We start from the raw sequence: 17,005 nt of genomic DNA on the forward strand, positions 1-17,005 counted from the left end.
TTTAGCACAGCACAGCGATGGTTGCTGGAGACTGCCAGCTGGAGCTGCTCCAGCACCCTGGGCAGCAGGAGGCAGGCAGCCCTCTAGTGAGAGAGCAGGCGGTCCCAGCCAAAGGGCTCCACTGCTGTGTCCCTCTGAGGACGAGCAGCTAAGCCCCAGGGTGTGGGAATCCACACAGCTCCGAAGCCCTTCTCTGCTCTCAAGCTCTCAGAAGGTCAAATGATTCAGGACTGGTAATTCTTACCTGCGTGAACATGCCACCCTCGGATCTCCAGCAATCCTCTGACACTCTGGGCCTCTCGACACGCTTGGACCACATGTGTGACTGACCCACCCTGTCACCCTGGTGACCCTGCCATTGTGGTTATCTGAAGTGTGGCTTCCTGTAGACACATCCCTGCTCTCTGTCAGGGGGTGCTGACCTGCTCTCGGCAGAGCGGGCGGGGGTGTGTGGGATGCTCTGGCCAGCTGATTGAATGGCACCCACGTGGGAGGAGAGACCAGACATGTAGGGGACTTACAGAGCAACTGGACAGCCAAGCACTATGCTGGGTGGGAAGGTACGGGTGAAGGAGATGGCTATTCCCCAGCGGTGTCCTGCTCCAGAACAAGGGTTCATGTTAGACTCCCTCAAGCTCCCACATGCTGGTAAAAAGGCTTTGGACGTTCCCTAAACATTTCAAAGGTCTGTGCAAAACTGTTTCGTTGATAGGTGTGTATATTTCTCTGGAAAGAAGAGTGAAAGCTCTCTCTCTCTCCAGATGTTACAGAAAAGGCAGAAGCCGACGAGAAGCTAAGCCCTGAACTGTGCAGAGCGGCAGAAGAAATACGGCAAGAATTCTGTGATTCGTGGCTAAATTCACACAGTAGGAGGGACCCTGGGGTGATGGACGGTCCACCCACTTCCTGCTCTCTCTCTCAAAAGGGATGGATGTAATGGGCCGGGTGCTTTTCTTTTCTTCTTTTTCCTTTTTTAATGTTGTTAAGTATATGCTGAGTAGGGAGGCCCCCAAACACAGGCGCCACGAAGTGAGCCATGTGAGAGCAGCCAACATCTGGAGAATGGTTTTCAAGTTTAATTTCTTTACCATAGAATTGGTTATAGTCTGGATCTTAGTTGTCCCTCAGAAGCCCATGTGTTAAAGGCTTGGTCTGCAAAGTGGTGAGCCTGCAGTAGATGTTTAGTAGATGGGCTTAGTGGGAAATCCTCACATAACTGGGAAGATGGCCTTGGGGACCCGGGGCTGTGGGCCACTCCTCCTCCTCTCTCTACTCTGCTTCAATCCACGAGTTGAGCATTTTCCTGCAGGGTGTGATACGCTATCACAGACTCACAGCTGTGGGGCCGATCTGTCATGGACCAAAACTGATTAGCTCAGGTATTTTGTTATAGGGAGGGAAAACCAGCCACCTAACAAAAGCACAAAAATTCCAAGCTTAGAAATAGATTTCACAAAAGATCAGTAAGATCGGAACTCTTAGAGAACACTGACAAGAAAGTTAAGGTCTGTGTAGGAAGGAAGACTCCCTGTGCTCATGGACTAGAGAACAAATACTATGAAGATGCCAGTTGCCCGTGACTTTATCCATGGATTCAATTTCAGTTCAACTATAACCCCAGTTGGACTATCCCCGTCATAAAACTATATCAGATTCTCAAGGTTGTATGGAAAACTTGAAGAACCAAGAATAGTCAGTCAAGGCAGTCTTGAAAAAGATGTCCATTACTTGATTTCAAAACTTACAATAAGGCTCTGTAAGCAGGCACTATGATACTAGCACAGACAAATAATCCTAGGGGACAGAATGGAATTAAGAAATAGAGTCATGGGGCTGGGTAGATGGCTCAGGCGTTAGAGTGCTTGCTGGACAAGCATGAGGACCAAAGTTCAGATCCCCAGAACCCACACAAAGGCTAAGTGTGTGTGGCAGGCTTGGGAAGGCAGAAATGGGATCCCCAGAGAAGCTGGCTAGGGAGACAGCTCTGGGTTTGACTGAGAGCCTGCTGCAATGAATACCGTAGAAAAGCCATCAAGGGAGAGAACTAATATCAACCTAAGGCCTCCACAGGTGAGCACGCACACACACGCATATCACACACATAAAAATAGAAAAAGGGAAAAAAGATAAAGGTGGAGAGTGGTCAAGGAAGTCATCAGACGTTGAATCAGGCTAACACACACACACACCAACACACACCACATATGAAAGCACACACACAGGCATATAAACACACACCACAGCCACACAAACACATGCATACAACCCCCTCCACATACATAAACACACACACACACGCGCATAAATGAACACATGCACATATCAAACACACAAAAATTCATATTTGGCCATATAATTAACTTTTGACGAGGGTCCGAAAACAACACGATGGGGAAAAAAAGTTTTCAGCAACTAGTGCCAACACACCCACATCCTCATCACTGGGCTGGAGAGGTGGCTCAGCAATGCAGGACAAATGCTGTTCTTCCAGAGGACCTGGATTCCATTCCCAGCTCCTACACGGCAGTGTCCACTTGCCTGTAACTCCAGTTCCAGGGGGATCTGATGCCCTCTTCAGCTCTCTGAAGGCACTGCACACCCATTTTGCATACATCATGCATGCAAAACCACTCACATGCATAAGATAAAATAAATGTAAAAGATAGTTGTCTCTTAGAGCATATAGAAGTTAACTTGAGATGGATCATGGACCAATAATATAAAGGCTAAAGTTAAAAAGATTCTAAGAAAATATGTCCACTACCTTCAAGACTTCAGAGGAAACCAGGTTTCTTAACGGTGCTGAGGTTTGATGTCGTCTGAGTGGTTTTCAGGCCTGATGGGACTTGAGGACTGGTGGAAGGGCAACACCACTGCAGGGCATGGGGGCCTAAGGGCCGAGGCTCTTGAGGGGTCTAGGTTGTGATGGCTCTTTGTCAAGATGTTATCACCTTCCTGCTCCTGCACACACAGGACTGCCTGGCATTCAGCAGAAGGCGCCACTTCCACTGAGCCTCTGTGGGCTCACTCAGGTCCTTGAATCTCCAGAACTGTGACCTACATCAGCCTCCTTCTTGGCCAAGTAGCCTGTTTGACATACTTTGTTCCAGTGGTGAAAAGAGGACCAATATTGAGGGTCTCAGGAAACAGTAACCATGAAGGAAAACTTCAAAATTGCACTTGACCAAAGAGCTTGTAAATGAGGAAAAATTGCTAAATTAGACCATGTTAATTTAATTAGACCAACTTATGCTCGTCAAAAGGCATCCTTTAAAGAAGAAAGCAGGCAAATTCTAGCCTGGAATACAATGTTGTAAAACATATCTGAAAAGAGATGGTATATATATTACCACAAAGGATATTAAAAAAACCACAACAGGATAACAAAAAGACAAAACAACACAATTAAACCTAGTTAAAAGACTTGAACCCTGGAAGACAGAGAACTCGATACCATTCCCCATCACGGAAATGCAAAAGGCATAACAATGCCTGGGCCACTCCCACCAGAGAGCTATACTTTCAAAAGACGTCAGCACCCAGAATGCTCCCTGATGGGTTAGACTGTAAAATGTGTAAATAAATTACAGACAACACTGGTGGTTCCTTTTACAACTGACCATGCACTGACCTATGATTTACCAGTTCCATTCTTAGATTTTTACCCAGGACGGTATGTCCAAAACTGTTATCCGAGAATGTTCACGAAAGTGGTAGCCATAATATCTTCAAGCTTCCAGTGTCTCAGGCATCCATCTATCGGATAAACACACTGTGGGACCATAACTACTCGATAAGAAGGAGGAGTGAACTATCAATCATTCTGATGGCTGACATGAAGCTCAGAAACAGAATGCTGAAAAGACAAAACCTTGCAGAAAACGATGCTATTTCTGCATTGTGCTAATCTTGGAGCGGGAGGGCATGAGGACACGGCTTGTGCTAACGGTTCCGGATATTGATGAGGCTTGCATTCCACGGGTGCTGTGCTTACTAAAATGTAATCAAGAGTCCGTTTAAAATATGTGCGTTAGGCTTTGTAGATGTTTTATCTAAAACGCTGTTATAAACATCACACACACACACACACATACACACACACACACACGTTAGTAGTTACGGGTGAAATGCATAGATGTTGGTAACTTTAAAATGATCAGAAATGGGACAGGCCCGTGTCAGACTCCGGGTGGCCGGTGTCTGGCTGTACACTGGTTCAATGTATGAGTGCGTGTTTGGAAATTTTCAAAACAATATATTGTGGGAAAGGAGGCTCATAGTGTCAAACTGTGTAAGAAGGGCCCACCATCTGACATACAGTATGTGCTTTCCCTACTAACGCAGAGAAAAACCGGCTCTGCCAAAGCCAAGGCAAGCTGCTACCGGCCACAGTCAATACCGTCCAGAGTTTTTACGCCACATCCTGAGCTAGGATCTGAACATTTCTGAGGCAATTGCTCTGAAAATCCACTAAAGGTCAATCATCTCTCGGTACCTTCCCTGAAGCATGCGGATTGCTGGTCTGGCAGGAGCTCTCTGGGTTCTGATTTTTGGAAACGCAAGAAAGCCCCGCGTGGATGTGGCTAAGCGATGTGATTACGGCAGCTTCTCTCTCTGACACAGGACAGTCCCCATTAATTATTCACTGCCTGTGACCCCAGACAGCCCAGAGCAGGCCAGACAAGGGAAGGGCCATTAGCAGGGATGAGAAGGAGGTGGAGTCAGCTCCCCTGCCTCCGTCAGAACTCGCATGAGCCATCATGGCATGGCTCATCTTTCAGAATTAAACAAGCACCTGCTATCTCATAAACGGCAAGTGTGCCTGGCCTGCCTTTGCTTCTGCTTGTGTTAGTTAGGAATGTGAAGGCAGTTAGATCCTGAAGTGATGTAATGGAGCGCCCCGAAGGTCCTATATCAATACAGGTTCATGGCAAATTACAAGAGCGCTTTGGTTTTAACATGGTACGAGGAGTAACGATGTTGTGGGAACCTAGAAATGCTTTGTTCTCTTCAAATTCCCCAGGGTTGGGGTTTTCAGCTCGGTCCCCAATTTCCCTAAGTTGCCTGAACATCCCATGTGCACTGTCATGGATATTGTGAGCTGGGTCTCTAAGTCTGATCAGACTGTTTGTAAGGAACTATGCACACGCGCCACTAAGGGCCAACCCCGTGCAATTTCCACAAATACCCGACACGGTGGCTAACACTTTTTTTTATGTATGCAAAGAAAAAGTGAGATTCCAGCAATGAGTATTAAGGATGGATTGTTAGAGAGGAACAAAGGGACAAAAGAAGGTTTTTAAAATTATTTTCCAAGCTTCTTGTATTGGAATGGTATGGCTGGTTTGTTTTAAATGGCAACATGATTACACATACCCCGTGAACAGAGAGCCAATGAAAAAGAAAAATAACACAAAACACCTCACATTACAGACAGAAGTCCTGCCTTACTGTGATTAGACACCTTTTTTACAGGTAAAGATTTTCATGGAATTTCTACTTTTTAAACCCAATGTGCTACAGTTCTGTAACTGTGAATTGGTTACTTTGATGCAAGGTTTAAAAATAGTTGAGATTGTTCAGATATTTGTGCCTATTTATTCAGGTACTTCTACTTATCAGCTTGCTCAAAACAACACTATTCTTTTCCATGCTAAAACGCGGACAAACGTATTCTTCATATACATTTGAAAGTCATGCGAAAACATAGAGATTTCCAGTATCTATTCTATTGCAATAAAACAAGACTGTTTCAAGTAGCAAGAGCTAGTATGAAAACAGAATATTGAATAGTTTAATTTCACATATTGAAAATCCTTCTCAATGTCTTTATTATGTTCTTATTTTCCTAAGTAGCATTGACCTTTCCAGCACACAAAACTACAAACAAGCATGTCATTTTTTAAAATATAAATAAATATGCCTGCCTAGGTACGCAGAGGAAGGGAAGGGCAAACTGACAGAATCGTCCAGAAAGGGTTCAGCTGCCTGTGCAATGTTAGCCAAGAGTCACTCAGAAGTAGGACCAAGTGAGGAAAGAACAGAGATGTGGTGCCTGGCAAGATTAGAGACACAGGCCTCATGGAGTTACGCAGGAACATAAAAAGAAACATTTAAAGTAAGCTCTGAGCTGGTAAGCACGAGGGCTCCTGGATGATGACAGACGTGAGCAGCAGCCTTACCCTGGGTACTCCAGACATGGGCGGCAAGTTCAAGTTCATCATGTGAAGAAACATTGGCTAAAGGAAGTAAAGTATTTTAAAGCCCATAGAAAGAGAACATTCTTTGTCTTTGATACCTGCTTTCAACTCAGCATTCTAATTCATGCCCTCAGGCTCATGCACTATTTCACATTATCAGTCCTGACTACAGACAAACTAGCAGAAAGCATTCTCCTCTGCCAGCGGTTTACAATGACAGAATTCTACAGATGCTGCAGAGTGATGCTGTTGGGCATAGTGTGTGTGTGTGTGTGTGTGTGTGTGTGTGTGTGTGTGTGTTAGTTCTTTCATTAGCATTAAAGTAAACATATATGATGGGAGGCAAAGATATTTGAGAGACACATTTGTGATGTTCAGAAAAGGCACTGACATTTTATGGGCACATCTATGACATTGCTGGTTGCATTCACCTCCACCGACAGAACCGCAAAAAGGTCAAGTGACCCATCAACCCTCAGCTCGCTGCTGAACAAAGACAACCATACTCTAGGATGCTACCGACCTGGTCAGAGTTGTCTGGTGACTTTCCTCCACTGAGTCCCCATGTGGCCTCGGCACCCGGAAAGAAGGCTGGGCCTCCTCAGAGGTGACACCCTCTTTGCACTTCGATGCTCGCCTTGGCGACCCAAGCTTTAGTAGCCGCCAGAGAGCACGATGCTTCTCTCTCCCCCAGACACCAGTGGAAGGTTTTAGCTTCAGCGGCAGTTTTCACCTCTGGGTCACATTACTGTGAAACCCAAGCCTTTCTTTCTTTGGGGGAAGAGGCAGAAGATACAGGGTGCAGGGGAGGAAGGTGACCCTCCCAGGCAATTCCTCCTGGCTCCAGATGGCTAACACTCAGCTCCGTCCTGCTGGCTGCTGCAGCAGCCTCAGCATCAGCAAAGAGAGCGAAGCAGGGGCTGGGCTGGGAGCTGGGGACCAGCTGCAGTCCTGAGGTGAGCGTCTCATTCTAGCCGCGAGATAGAGGCTTAGAACTCCATGGCTAGTCTCTTCCAATCTTTGGAAAATGTTTTTCGTAAAAGACAGGTGGGTAGACAGATATACAGACTGCTCCAGGGGAGAAATCACAAGTAAGGGCCCTGTTTTCTATCATTAAAAAAAATACAATCAGGAGACAGTGTAGGTAAGAGCACTCACTATATAAGCCCGATGAGCTGAATTCAAATCCTCCAAAGTGGCCTAAAAGCCATTGGTAGTAGCTCTGTCTCAAAGGAGGCAGAAAGATAAGGAGTGAAATCAGAGGTTATCCTTTAACCTCTACAGTAGGCACAGGTCTGCACCTACACACATGATCAAACACACACACACACACACACACACACACACACACACACACACACCAGCCAATCCTAAAATGCCATATTATGTATGACATATATAACATGACATATGACACAGTGACACGTGACACAGTGAAAAACGTGAAGTCTTACAAGATTCACTGATGGGAGACTGACTGATAAACCCAACACAGACAGTTCTTAAAGAAAGAAGAACACCCCGTGCAGCCAGGCCCAGGGCCAGGTTCTAATTGTGTACCTGCAGTTTTCTCTTAGGAACTAACATGCAGAATAGTACAGCACAGAAAAAAAAAGAAAAAAAAAAAAACTACAAGCGTACTTTCTGCAGAGCTCCTGTGCCAGCCTGGGCAGCGCCAGCCAGGCAGGGAGATAGCAATGCCAGGTGAGTAGATGCTTGGGAGTTCCCCACAGGATGGGGGCTTGGCTTATGTCACTGAATGCAGTCCTTACGGCCCTCTTCTGAGAGAGGAGTCCTGGCTGCCATATGTCATCAGGGAGGCCAAGAGGACAAGTGCACAGAGTTCGACAGGGACAGGGCAAGAAGAGAAACTGTGCTTTCTGCCTGCAGAGAGCAGGCAGTGTCCGTGTCTCTGCTTTTCAATGTAGGACCTCCTGGGACTTCCAAATGAGAAACTTTGAGTCATTAAAATGCACAAGGCACACAGAACCTTGTGCACGTCTTTATTATGCAAAGTGTAATTTAAATATTACACTTTATATTTTATAAGTGGTCAATTTAAATATTCACATATACACATACATACATTAAATTGTGTCTGTGTGTGTAGTCACGTACATGTGTGTGTGCCTTTATGTCTATGTGGAGCTCAGAACACAGGATCTGGCTTTCTCCTTCCATCATGTGAGTCCTGGGGACCAGACTCAGGAAGCCAGGTTTGATAGTAAGTGCTCTTACCGGGACATCTTCTCCAGTCCTGGGATGGTAAATCTCAAAGGACTGAAAAGTGTCTGAGGGGTAGATAAGCCTTTTCTTGGAGTGTTGGTGAGAGGCTTCTACAGAGAAGTAACTAAGGAGGGAGGTTCCCCCCTGGGACTAGGAGCCTGTGTGAAGTAAGAGAAAGGAAAAGGAGAAAGCCCCCCGCCCCCGAAATACTGGCATTTTTCTCTCACTGCTTCCTGTCAGCCATGATGCAAGCAGAATCTGCTCCACCACTCTCCTGTCACCGTGGACCAAATCCTTTGAAACCATGAGCCAAGTAAATCTCCCTTTAGGTTGTTCGTGTCAAGCATTCTGGCACAGCAATGAGAAAGCTAATGAATAGAAGCACCGTAGGAAAACATACACCATCCTGCTCCTTCCTCCCCTTTTTTCTCCCCTTCTCCTCCCCCTTTCCTTCTTTCTCTGTCATTTAGAAGTATGAACTAATGGGTATCAAAAATGAGGATGGTGGCTGCCTTCAGCAGGTAAAGTAACTGCGTTTTAAAAATTCTGTTATTTTTTTCAGTTCTGCCAGGTACTCCGGGAAATGTCCCACTTTCTCCCAACACCCATGTAAGGCCGTGCAACTCACCACCACCTACCATGAGAGGACCAGGGCTGGGTGTTTCAAGAAGCTGGCTTTACCCAGGTCTTAGCAGTAGAGTTAATATCTGGCCCCTTCTCATCAGAGCACAACCTTCTGCACTCTAGGCTATGCGTCCCCAACCAAACATTAGCTTCTTATTCAACAGAAGATATGCCATGGTGTGCATGGCAAGAGAGTGGCAAGGGAGAGGTAAGTGATCCCATCTCACTGGATGGAAAAGCCAGAGCAGAAATGGAAGCAGTCTGTCCTTCAGCTTCTGGAATGGCAAGAGAGAGACACAGGCGCACTGATGACCTCTCTCCTAAATTTAGATTCTTCTCCAAGAATTCACCCACCTACGGCTCTTTTGCTCTCTGGATATTTTATACCTTCTGTGTGCTCATCGTGGACTGGACTCAGAGGTTGCTAGGGGCTCAAGTCAATGCTGTGTTTGTCCTGCAGAGAAGCCACGCCCTCTGCCCAAATGGGGATATGTGAAGATCTTGGGATGGTCAACAAACAAGAGCTGATTTGGAAAAGAAAGAACTATTGGTCTGAGAGAGTGAAAACCCAGAGAAAAGACATTTCATTTGCTCAGTACCTAAGCACAATATAAAATTCTCCAATCTGAAGATATGAAAGTTAAAAAATAATTCCTAGTCTGATGGTTGAGGTGATTATGGTTATAAATGCTAGGATATTGGAACATCCTGCAACACAGCAAATCTGTTTGCTTGGAACTGACTCCAAGGGAACAAGTCCACAAATTTAAAAACTTTATGCAAGACTGAGGGCACAGTTCAGTGGTGCAGCATGTGCTTAACATGTGCGTAGCATGTGTGAGGCCACGGGTTTGATACCTGGCCCTGGAAAAGAAACTAGGTAAGAATGGGCTGGAGAGTATGTGTTCTTCAAGCATGAAGACCTGAGTTCAAATTGACATCACCCACTTAAGAAAACCCAGGCTGAAGGGATGGCTCAGTGGTTAACAGCATGGCTGTTCTTCCATAAGACCTGAATTCATTTCTCAGCACCCACATGGCAGCTCACAACCAGATGTAACTCAGGTCAAGAGGATCCAACAGCCTCTTATGGCCACTGAGGGCACCAGACACGCATGATGCACAAACATGCATGTAGGAAAACCACTCGTATACATAATAAAATAAAATGCCCAGGCATGTCTGTTAGTGCTTGTAATTCCAGTGCCAAGAGAGGTAGACACTGAGAGCCCAGTGCCAGCGAGCCTAGCTGAAGCAGTGAGCTCCTGGCTTACACGTGCATGCGTGAACGTGCTCACTGCTGTATGATCTGATGCTTGTGACACCTGTAACAGCTGAAACATGCGAATGTGGACAACCTGCCACAGAGCACACAGAGAGCAGACATTACGAGCATTTCTCAAGGTGGTCATTTTTACGTGGAAGGATCTCAGGTACATCTTCACAAAACTCTCTTCTCTATTTTCCAGAAATAGAAAAGTGTTACCACTAAAATGACAAAGTTTCACAAAGTATGCTTTTTAAACGTAACACAGTTTCCAAACAGAAACCAGCTTCCTCACAACAGAGGTAGGCAAAGGAAGGAAGAACAAAACAAAACAAAACAAAACAAAACAGAAAATTGCCCTATGTAAAACTTGGCGTAACAGAACTATAGTTACGCTGTTAGAACGGGATTCAAGCTCCAGGCTTGCCTTTTACAGCTCCCCAGGGTTTGGTAAGCATTTGGGAATATTTGAACTGACCCTTTTGTAGAATGAAACCTGTGAACGATTGGACCTAGGATAACATGTAAGTCAATAAAAAGAACAGATACACGTCCGTATGAGGCAGTTGTGTGTTTGCATTTCCTCAATGGCCCCCAGGTTTTCTTCCTTTCCTGGAAGAGTCTCCACCCTTCTCTGCTGGTTAGCATTCTCTGTCCAGAACTGACTGACCACAGATGGGAGTCCCCAAAAGAAGACCAGCGGACTTTCCCTCTGGGCTTCCTTTTCCTTCCTCTCTGTCTGCACATGGTCTGGGCCAGTTCCTGGCCCCTTGGGAGGCTGTCTGCCCAGCACTTCCCTCAGGCCAAAACCACTCATTTGCTCCACACACAAAGGCACCCACCAAAAGCTTCCTCAGTGCCCTCCGTATGCCAGGAGGGGTTCAGCTACAGCAGTGGTTCTCCACCTGTGGATCACAACCCTTTTGGTGGTCAAAGAACCCTTTTCTATAGGGGTTGCCTGAGACCATCAGAAATCACAGATATTTGTTACAATTCCTAACAGTAGCAAAATTATAGTTATGAAATAACAATGAAAAATAATTTCATGGTTGGGGGCATCACAACATGAGGATCTGCATTAAAGAGTCAGGGCATTAGGAAGGCTGAGAACCACCTACATTTCACCTAACAGGACCCAGGGGCCCAGGATTCTTCCCGTGAAGAGCAACAGCGATATATGCTCAGGGCTTTTCTGGAATTTTACTCCCAAGAATAGCCTTACCGCCTCCTGCACCACCACTTCCCCCTCTGCCCCCCGAGTTAGGATGTTTCAGAATACTGTTTACAGGACTCATGACCCATCAAAAATTTCAAGCTAATATTCTGGGGCTTTCCAGTTCATTCTAGGATCTGAAACTTAATTGTCTACTTAGGAATACACGGCTGCAGACATATAAAGCACTCTCAAGGAAGGACACCCCCGAGAGAGCTCCAGAGAGGGACACAAGTGTGGGACCCCCCAAGCTACAACACACCCATCACTCTCACTCCTCTCCCTTGTCATTTGCACCCCTCTCTGGCTCCCTGACATGCTTTCATTGCTTCTCTTCTTCAGCCACCAAACTAGAAGGACTGGTGGAACCCAGCTAGCTCAGAGGCTTTGTGGTCAGGGTCAAGAGGATGAAGATGTGGGAAATGTTTAGCACACTGTCCGACCCTTGCTGGGCTCCGGAGAAGCGCCATGCCATTGTCCTTGGTAAAACTGAGTTAGGAATTTTGCCTCTCTAAAGAGACTATGGTGAGTCAGGCTAAAAAGTCAACCAACGAGCCTCACCTAGCACAAGATAGTGCCGGGGAGAAGAGATAAAGATGGGTTAAGCCCCTAAGTGTCTACTCCAGACAGGGCAGCAAGAGCCATAGCACGGTCAGGCAGGCACTGCATGGGGCCGAAGCTCAATAAACGTTCAAGGAAGCTGGGTGTGGTGGCACATGCCTGTGATCCCAGCACTGAGGAGGCTGAGCTATGAAGGTTGTGACTTCAGCTCTGCTCTGGGAGGTAGAGTAAGATCTTGTCCTGACCTAAGCCATGGGAAGAAGTCCCCACCCAAGGGAAAACAACCACCACTTCCCCAAACATTCTAAATGTGGAAACAAATCACCCCGACTGCTTACGCTGACAATGCCCTTCTCCTGAAAGGCTGCTTATGAAACCCACAGAAAATCAACATCAGGAAGGAAAAGAAGGGAACCACAGACCAGTGAAAAGAATGTAGCAAAATGGCACGAATAAATCTTTTTTATAATGTATTTTATTATTATTTTTAAAGATTCTTGTTTATTTTATGTATGAGTGCTCTATCTATCTGCATGCATGCCTGCATGCCAGAAGAAGGCATTGGATTCTAGTACAGATGGTTGTGAGCCACCATGTGTTTGCTGGGAATTGAACTCAGAACCTCTGGAGGAGCAAACAGTGATCTTGTCTATAGAGCCATCTCTCCAGCCCTATTGTTGTTTTTAAATTTAATGTCTGCATATCTGTATGTGTATATATACATATATATGTCTGTATATATATATGTATGTATATATTAATGTATATCTGCACATGTGTGTGTTAAGCCAGAAGTGAGCAGCTGCACCTCAGAATCAGTAGTTATAGGTAGATGTGAGCTTCCTGATGGGTTCTGGGAACAAAACCCAGGTCTTTTGAAAAAGGAGCAAGTGCTCCCTATTACTCAGCCCCTTTTCCAGTCCAAGACCACTCTTTCCCACCCATAGTTACTTTCAATCTGAACGGATTAAAATTTCCGATCTAAAGGTAGAGATGCCTCAGTAGGTGAAAACTGAAAATGCTTTGCTGCCCAGGAGGCACGCATGTGGCCTGAAAGCAAAAGGACAACAGCATTGCTTGTGAACAGGGATGGAAAGAGACTTTCAGTGTGGGAGAGGCAGCAGAAAGAGCGTGAGAGCCAGAGGGGGCAGAGGACACCAGCAGAACAAGGCCCTCCACATCAGCTGAGCAAATCTCACATGAGCTCGCTGAGACGTGAGCAACGGGCACAGGCCGACATAGCCCTGCACAGGTGCTCTGAGCACATGGTATGGCTTCCAGTTTAGCATTTCTATGGGGCTCCCGAGCAGGTGTGTGAACAAGTGGGTCTCAGGTTCTTGTGTATTCTCTTGGGCCCTTTTCCTTCTACATGCCCAACTCTGATATGGAAGTTTTGCTTCATTTTGTTCTATTTTATTTTGTCATGTTTGGCTGTTATCGCTTAGATGCCCGTTCTTTTCTAATGAGAGACAGAAAGGGTACCCATCTGGATGGAAGGGAGGTGGGGGAGGAACTGAGAGGAGTGGGAGGAGGGGAACTGTAATCAGGATATATTGTATGAGAAAAAAAAACCCATTTTCAATAAAAGGGGAAAATAAAGAAATGTACTTCTATTAGGCAAAACAGAAGGTTAGTAAAAATCTGTCCCAAGAAATGAAGAAGGTTATTTATTATATAACTGGATGATGGGAGGAGGGCTGTGAAACTTCGCCTTGCCGTGATAACACAAGAACTCTGAGCTCAAGCGATTGTGATTGCCTCCATGGGGCCTGCAGAAGACTGAGGCCTTACATATTTGGTCCAAGATCAAAGATCAAAGATCATAGGTCACCTTGCTCAGGGGAGTGTAAGGCCAGAAGAGAGCTGCTGAAAGAGAGGAACTCATCATTTCTGTGCTGTTGTCACAGGTGAGTTACTCAAATTTCAGGGAATAACTTCACATCCTATGGTTAGGCCCAGTGGGTCACAAAGCAACAGCACAAACAAAGCAGGGAATGGGACTGGAACCTTGTGGGGGAGGAACTGATGGAGTAGAAAGAGGATGGGAGGGGGGAGAGAAACCGGTGACCAGAAGATTGTATACATACATGAAACTGTCAAAGAATAAATTAATAAAGGGGAAAAATTACAGTCAATAAATTTGATGAATAGAGGTGTAAACATTCTCAACCAAATACTTGTAAATTGAATTTAGCAGCATATAAAGAGATAAAACACCATGACCCCTTGAGAGGGAAATTTATCCTTGGGTGCAAGGATGGCTCAACATATGCTAAATGAGGACAGGGACGCCTTAACAGGTCCCCTAAGTGGACACATCAAAACCATCAGACAACAACCAATGTGTTTTTGTGACAAAAACTGTCAACAAGCTAGGAAGAGAAGCAAAGAGCTTTAGCACAAAAAGTCCACATAGACTGAGTTCACAGCCTACATCATGCTCAACACTCTAAGACCAGAAATGGGACGTGGCTTCTCACACAGTAGTACCGGAAGGCCTAGCCAGATCAGTTGGGGGAGAATAAGAAATAAGAAGCACCCAGATCAAGATGGATTTAAATGATCTCTGTAGATGGCGAACCATTACAGCTAACAAAAGATCCAGCATGGTTAAAGGATATGAGATCAATACACAGCGGTGCCCTGCATTCCTATACAACAATAGATATAACTATCAGAAAGAAAATTAAAAAAAAAAAAAGACATTTACAAAAACTACAAATATGGGAAGTAAACTTACCAAGATGTCACATGACAAAATTTGTTGTATGACAAAAAAAAAAAAAATCTGCTCTCCCCAGATAGCGAATCCCACAACAGACTGAAGTACGGCTAGCATCAAAGTCTGAGTTGGTGAACCAATGAGCTCTACGGGGTTACTTACAGGAATACGGGTAGAGTTTACAGGAGCAGAAATGACTCAAAGATAGCTGCCTCACCGAAACTCAACCCCTACATGGGTGACAGCTCATAAAATCTGGGAAACCCGGAGCTCACTGCACAGCCAGCAGGCAGCTCGACAGATTGGAGAGTGTCCTTTTCAGGTGCCTCAGTTGGTCTAAATCTCATCCAGGGTAACTTGGCTGGTTTCTGCTTTTTACAGGGAGTTGGTCGGGTCTCATGGTTTTTGCAGCTTGGCTTCCTTCTGAGAGAGACTAAGCCTTTTCTTGTTTATTCTGGCAAGGAGGGGCCTAGTGAATCTGGTCAGAAAGGACAGGGGAGAGAGGGAGAGGAGTTATAGCCTGAGAGAACCATGAGAGACACAGTGTGAGAGAGCAAAATGGGGAGGGAAGCAGACAGACAGAGGGACAGGTAGAGAATACAAGAGAAGAGGGAGGGGTGGCAGAACAGCTGCCTTTACCTGGCAGACTGCAGGCTGTTAAACCACCTAGAGGCAGACCAGAGGGGCTGCCCATATGCTAACACCTGCTGATCAACTTCTAGTAGCTCTTTTCCTTGTTACTGTCCTCAAACACCCAACAAGCGATCTGAGGGAGATAGGGTTGTTTGGGCTTCCTCTGGAGGGACACAGCCCACAGTCCATCACTGTGGGGACGCATGACACCAGGAACGTGAAGCAAGTGGCCAGTCCCCTAGTATTCTAGTCAGGAAACAGAGCAGACAGCAAGTGCTGCCAGGCGATCACATACCAGTCCCACCCCAGTGACCCCCAGAGAGACACCATCTCCTGATGCTCCCATGACTTCTAAGCTACTCTATAAACTGGGGGCTGAGCGGTTAAACAACAATCTTTGGGGACCTTTCAAACCACTACACAACTATTAGTTATACGATCATTATATTACTCAATATTACACTTATATTGCTCAACATTAGTTTAAAACCCAAGGGAAGAGGAATATAATTACACCCTCATTATGATAGATAATACACTCCCTTGTCTTATCAAATATCTGTAAAGCCAAGGAACATGCCCCATCAAAGGAATTGACTGGCATTTCTTTCCCTAGAATGGCACATCAGTTTCCAGTGTCTACTGATCATTTCTGTGACGTGTGTGTGTGTGTGTGTGTGTGTGTGTGTGTGTAGGAACTAAAGTAACTCCTCACTCCTGATTTCCTTTCATGTAAAAATTGGAATGTCCTTTCCACGTTGTTTTTCAAGTGTTTTTTAGAGGAAGGAAGTTAGCTCTCAGCTAATGTGTGAAAACCAGTTTGTTCTGGCAATTTTCACACAGAAAGGTGCTCAGAATCAAATCAGTTCTAACTGTACATGGTCAGAGTTCTTAGTTTTCTCTGTGATGCCCTGGTTTTGTGTTATGCTTTCAGAAAAAGACCTCTCTTGAAAACCATTTGAATTTAGCAACTTCCTGAGAATTTTGTTAGTTAAAGTTTACACCTAAATATGTGATTACTCTGAAACTGACTCTTGTGCAGAATTGAGGAAACAATACAGAATCCTACGTCCCTGGCAAACAAACCCAGCAAAGCAAAATTGGTGTGCATCCTGACACATCAGAGCCAGGCTTTGGTTCCTGCCTCTCTCAGGTCCTTCCTCCCACCCTCACCCCTCCCCATGTGAATTTTTCTATCTATTCTCATGGCTTTATTTTTCTAGACAACATTTAGAGTATTTTTTTCATGCTCTCCAAAGAAGTCCTGATGTTGTTTAAATTGTTCCTGTCCTGAATTGCAATATCAAATGTCTAGGGAACTGGCACTATTAAGAGAATAATGGTAATGCTTGTGTGTGTTTGCTCAACTGGTGGGCAGAGGCATGGGACATGGGTGCGAAGACAAGTCTTCTGCAACCGAGAACTCATCATTTAGTATGAATTTTGATACATATAATAAGGAACATGATTTTAAAGATGAATTGATGGTTTTGTCAAAGAAATTAGATTTGAAAAGGGACCAATGATATTAAGTCATCCTAAGTATGATGATATTTGAT

General features: G+C 45.2%; 1 protein-coding gene and 1 non-coding gene across 2 annotated transcripts in view; one reads left to right on the top strand and one right to left on the bottom strand.

Annotated features, from left to right (window-relative positions):
- Positions 1-17,005, bottom strand: part of Lrrk1 (leucine rich repeat kinase 1) — a 132,162-nt gene that overhangs the window by 89,551 nt on the left and 25,606 nt on the right. The gene's annotated exons all lie outside the window — the stretch shown is intronic.
- Positions 16,791-16,913, top strand: LOC129688781 (small nucleolar RNA SNORA40). The gene has a single exon (XR_008721998.1). It is a non-coding gene; the product is annotated as a small nucleolar RNA SNORA40 (small nucleolar RNA).

This window comes from Psammomys obesus, unplaced genomic scaffold (assembly GCF_907164565.1).
Source record: "Psammomys obesus unplaced genomic scaffold, mPsaObe1.curated_primary_1811, whole genome shotgun sequence".
Taxonomy (NCBI): Eukaryota; Metazoa; Chordata; class Mammalia; order Rodentia; family Muridae; genus Psammomys; species Psammomys obesus.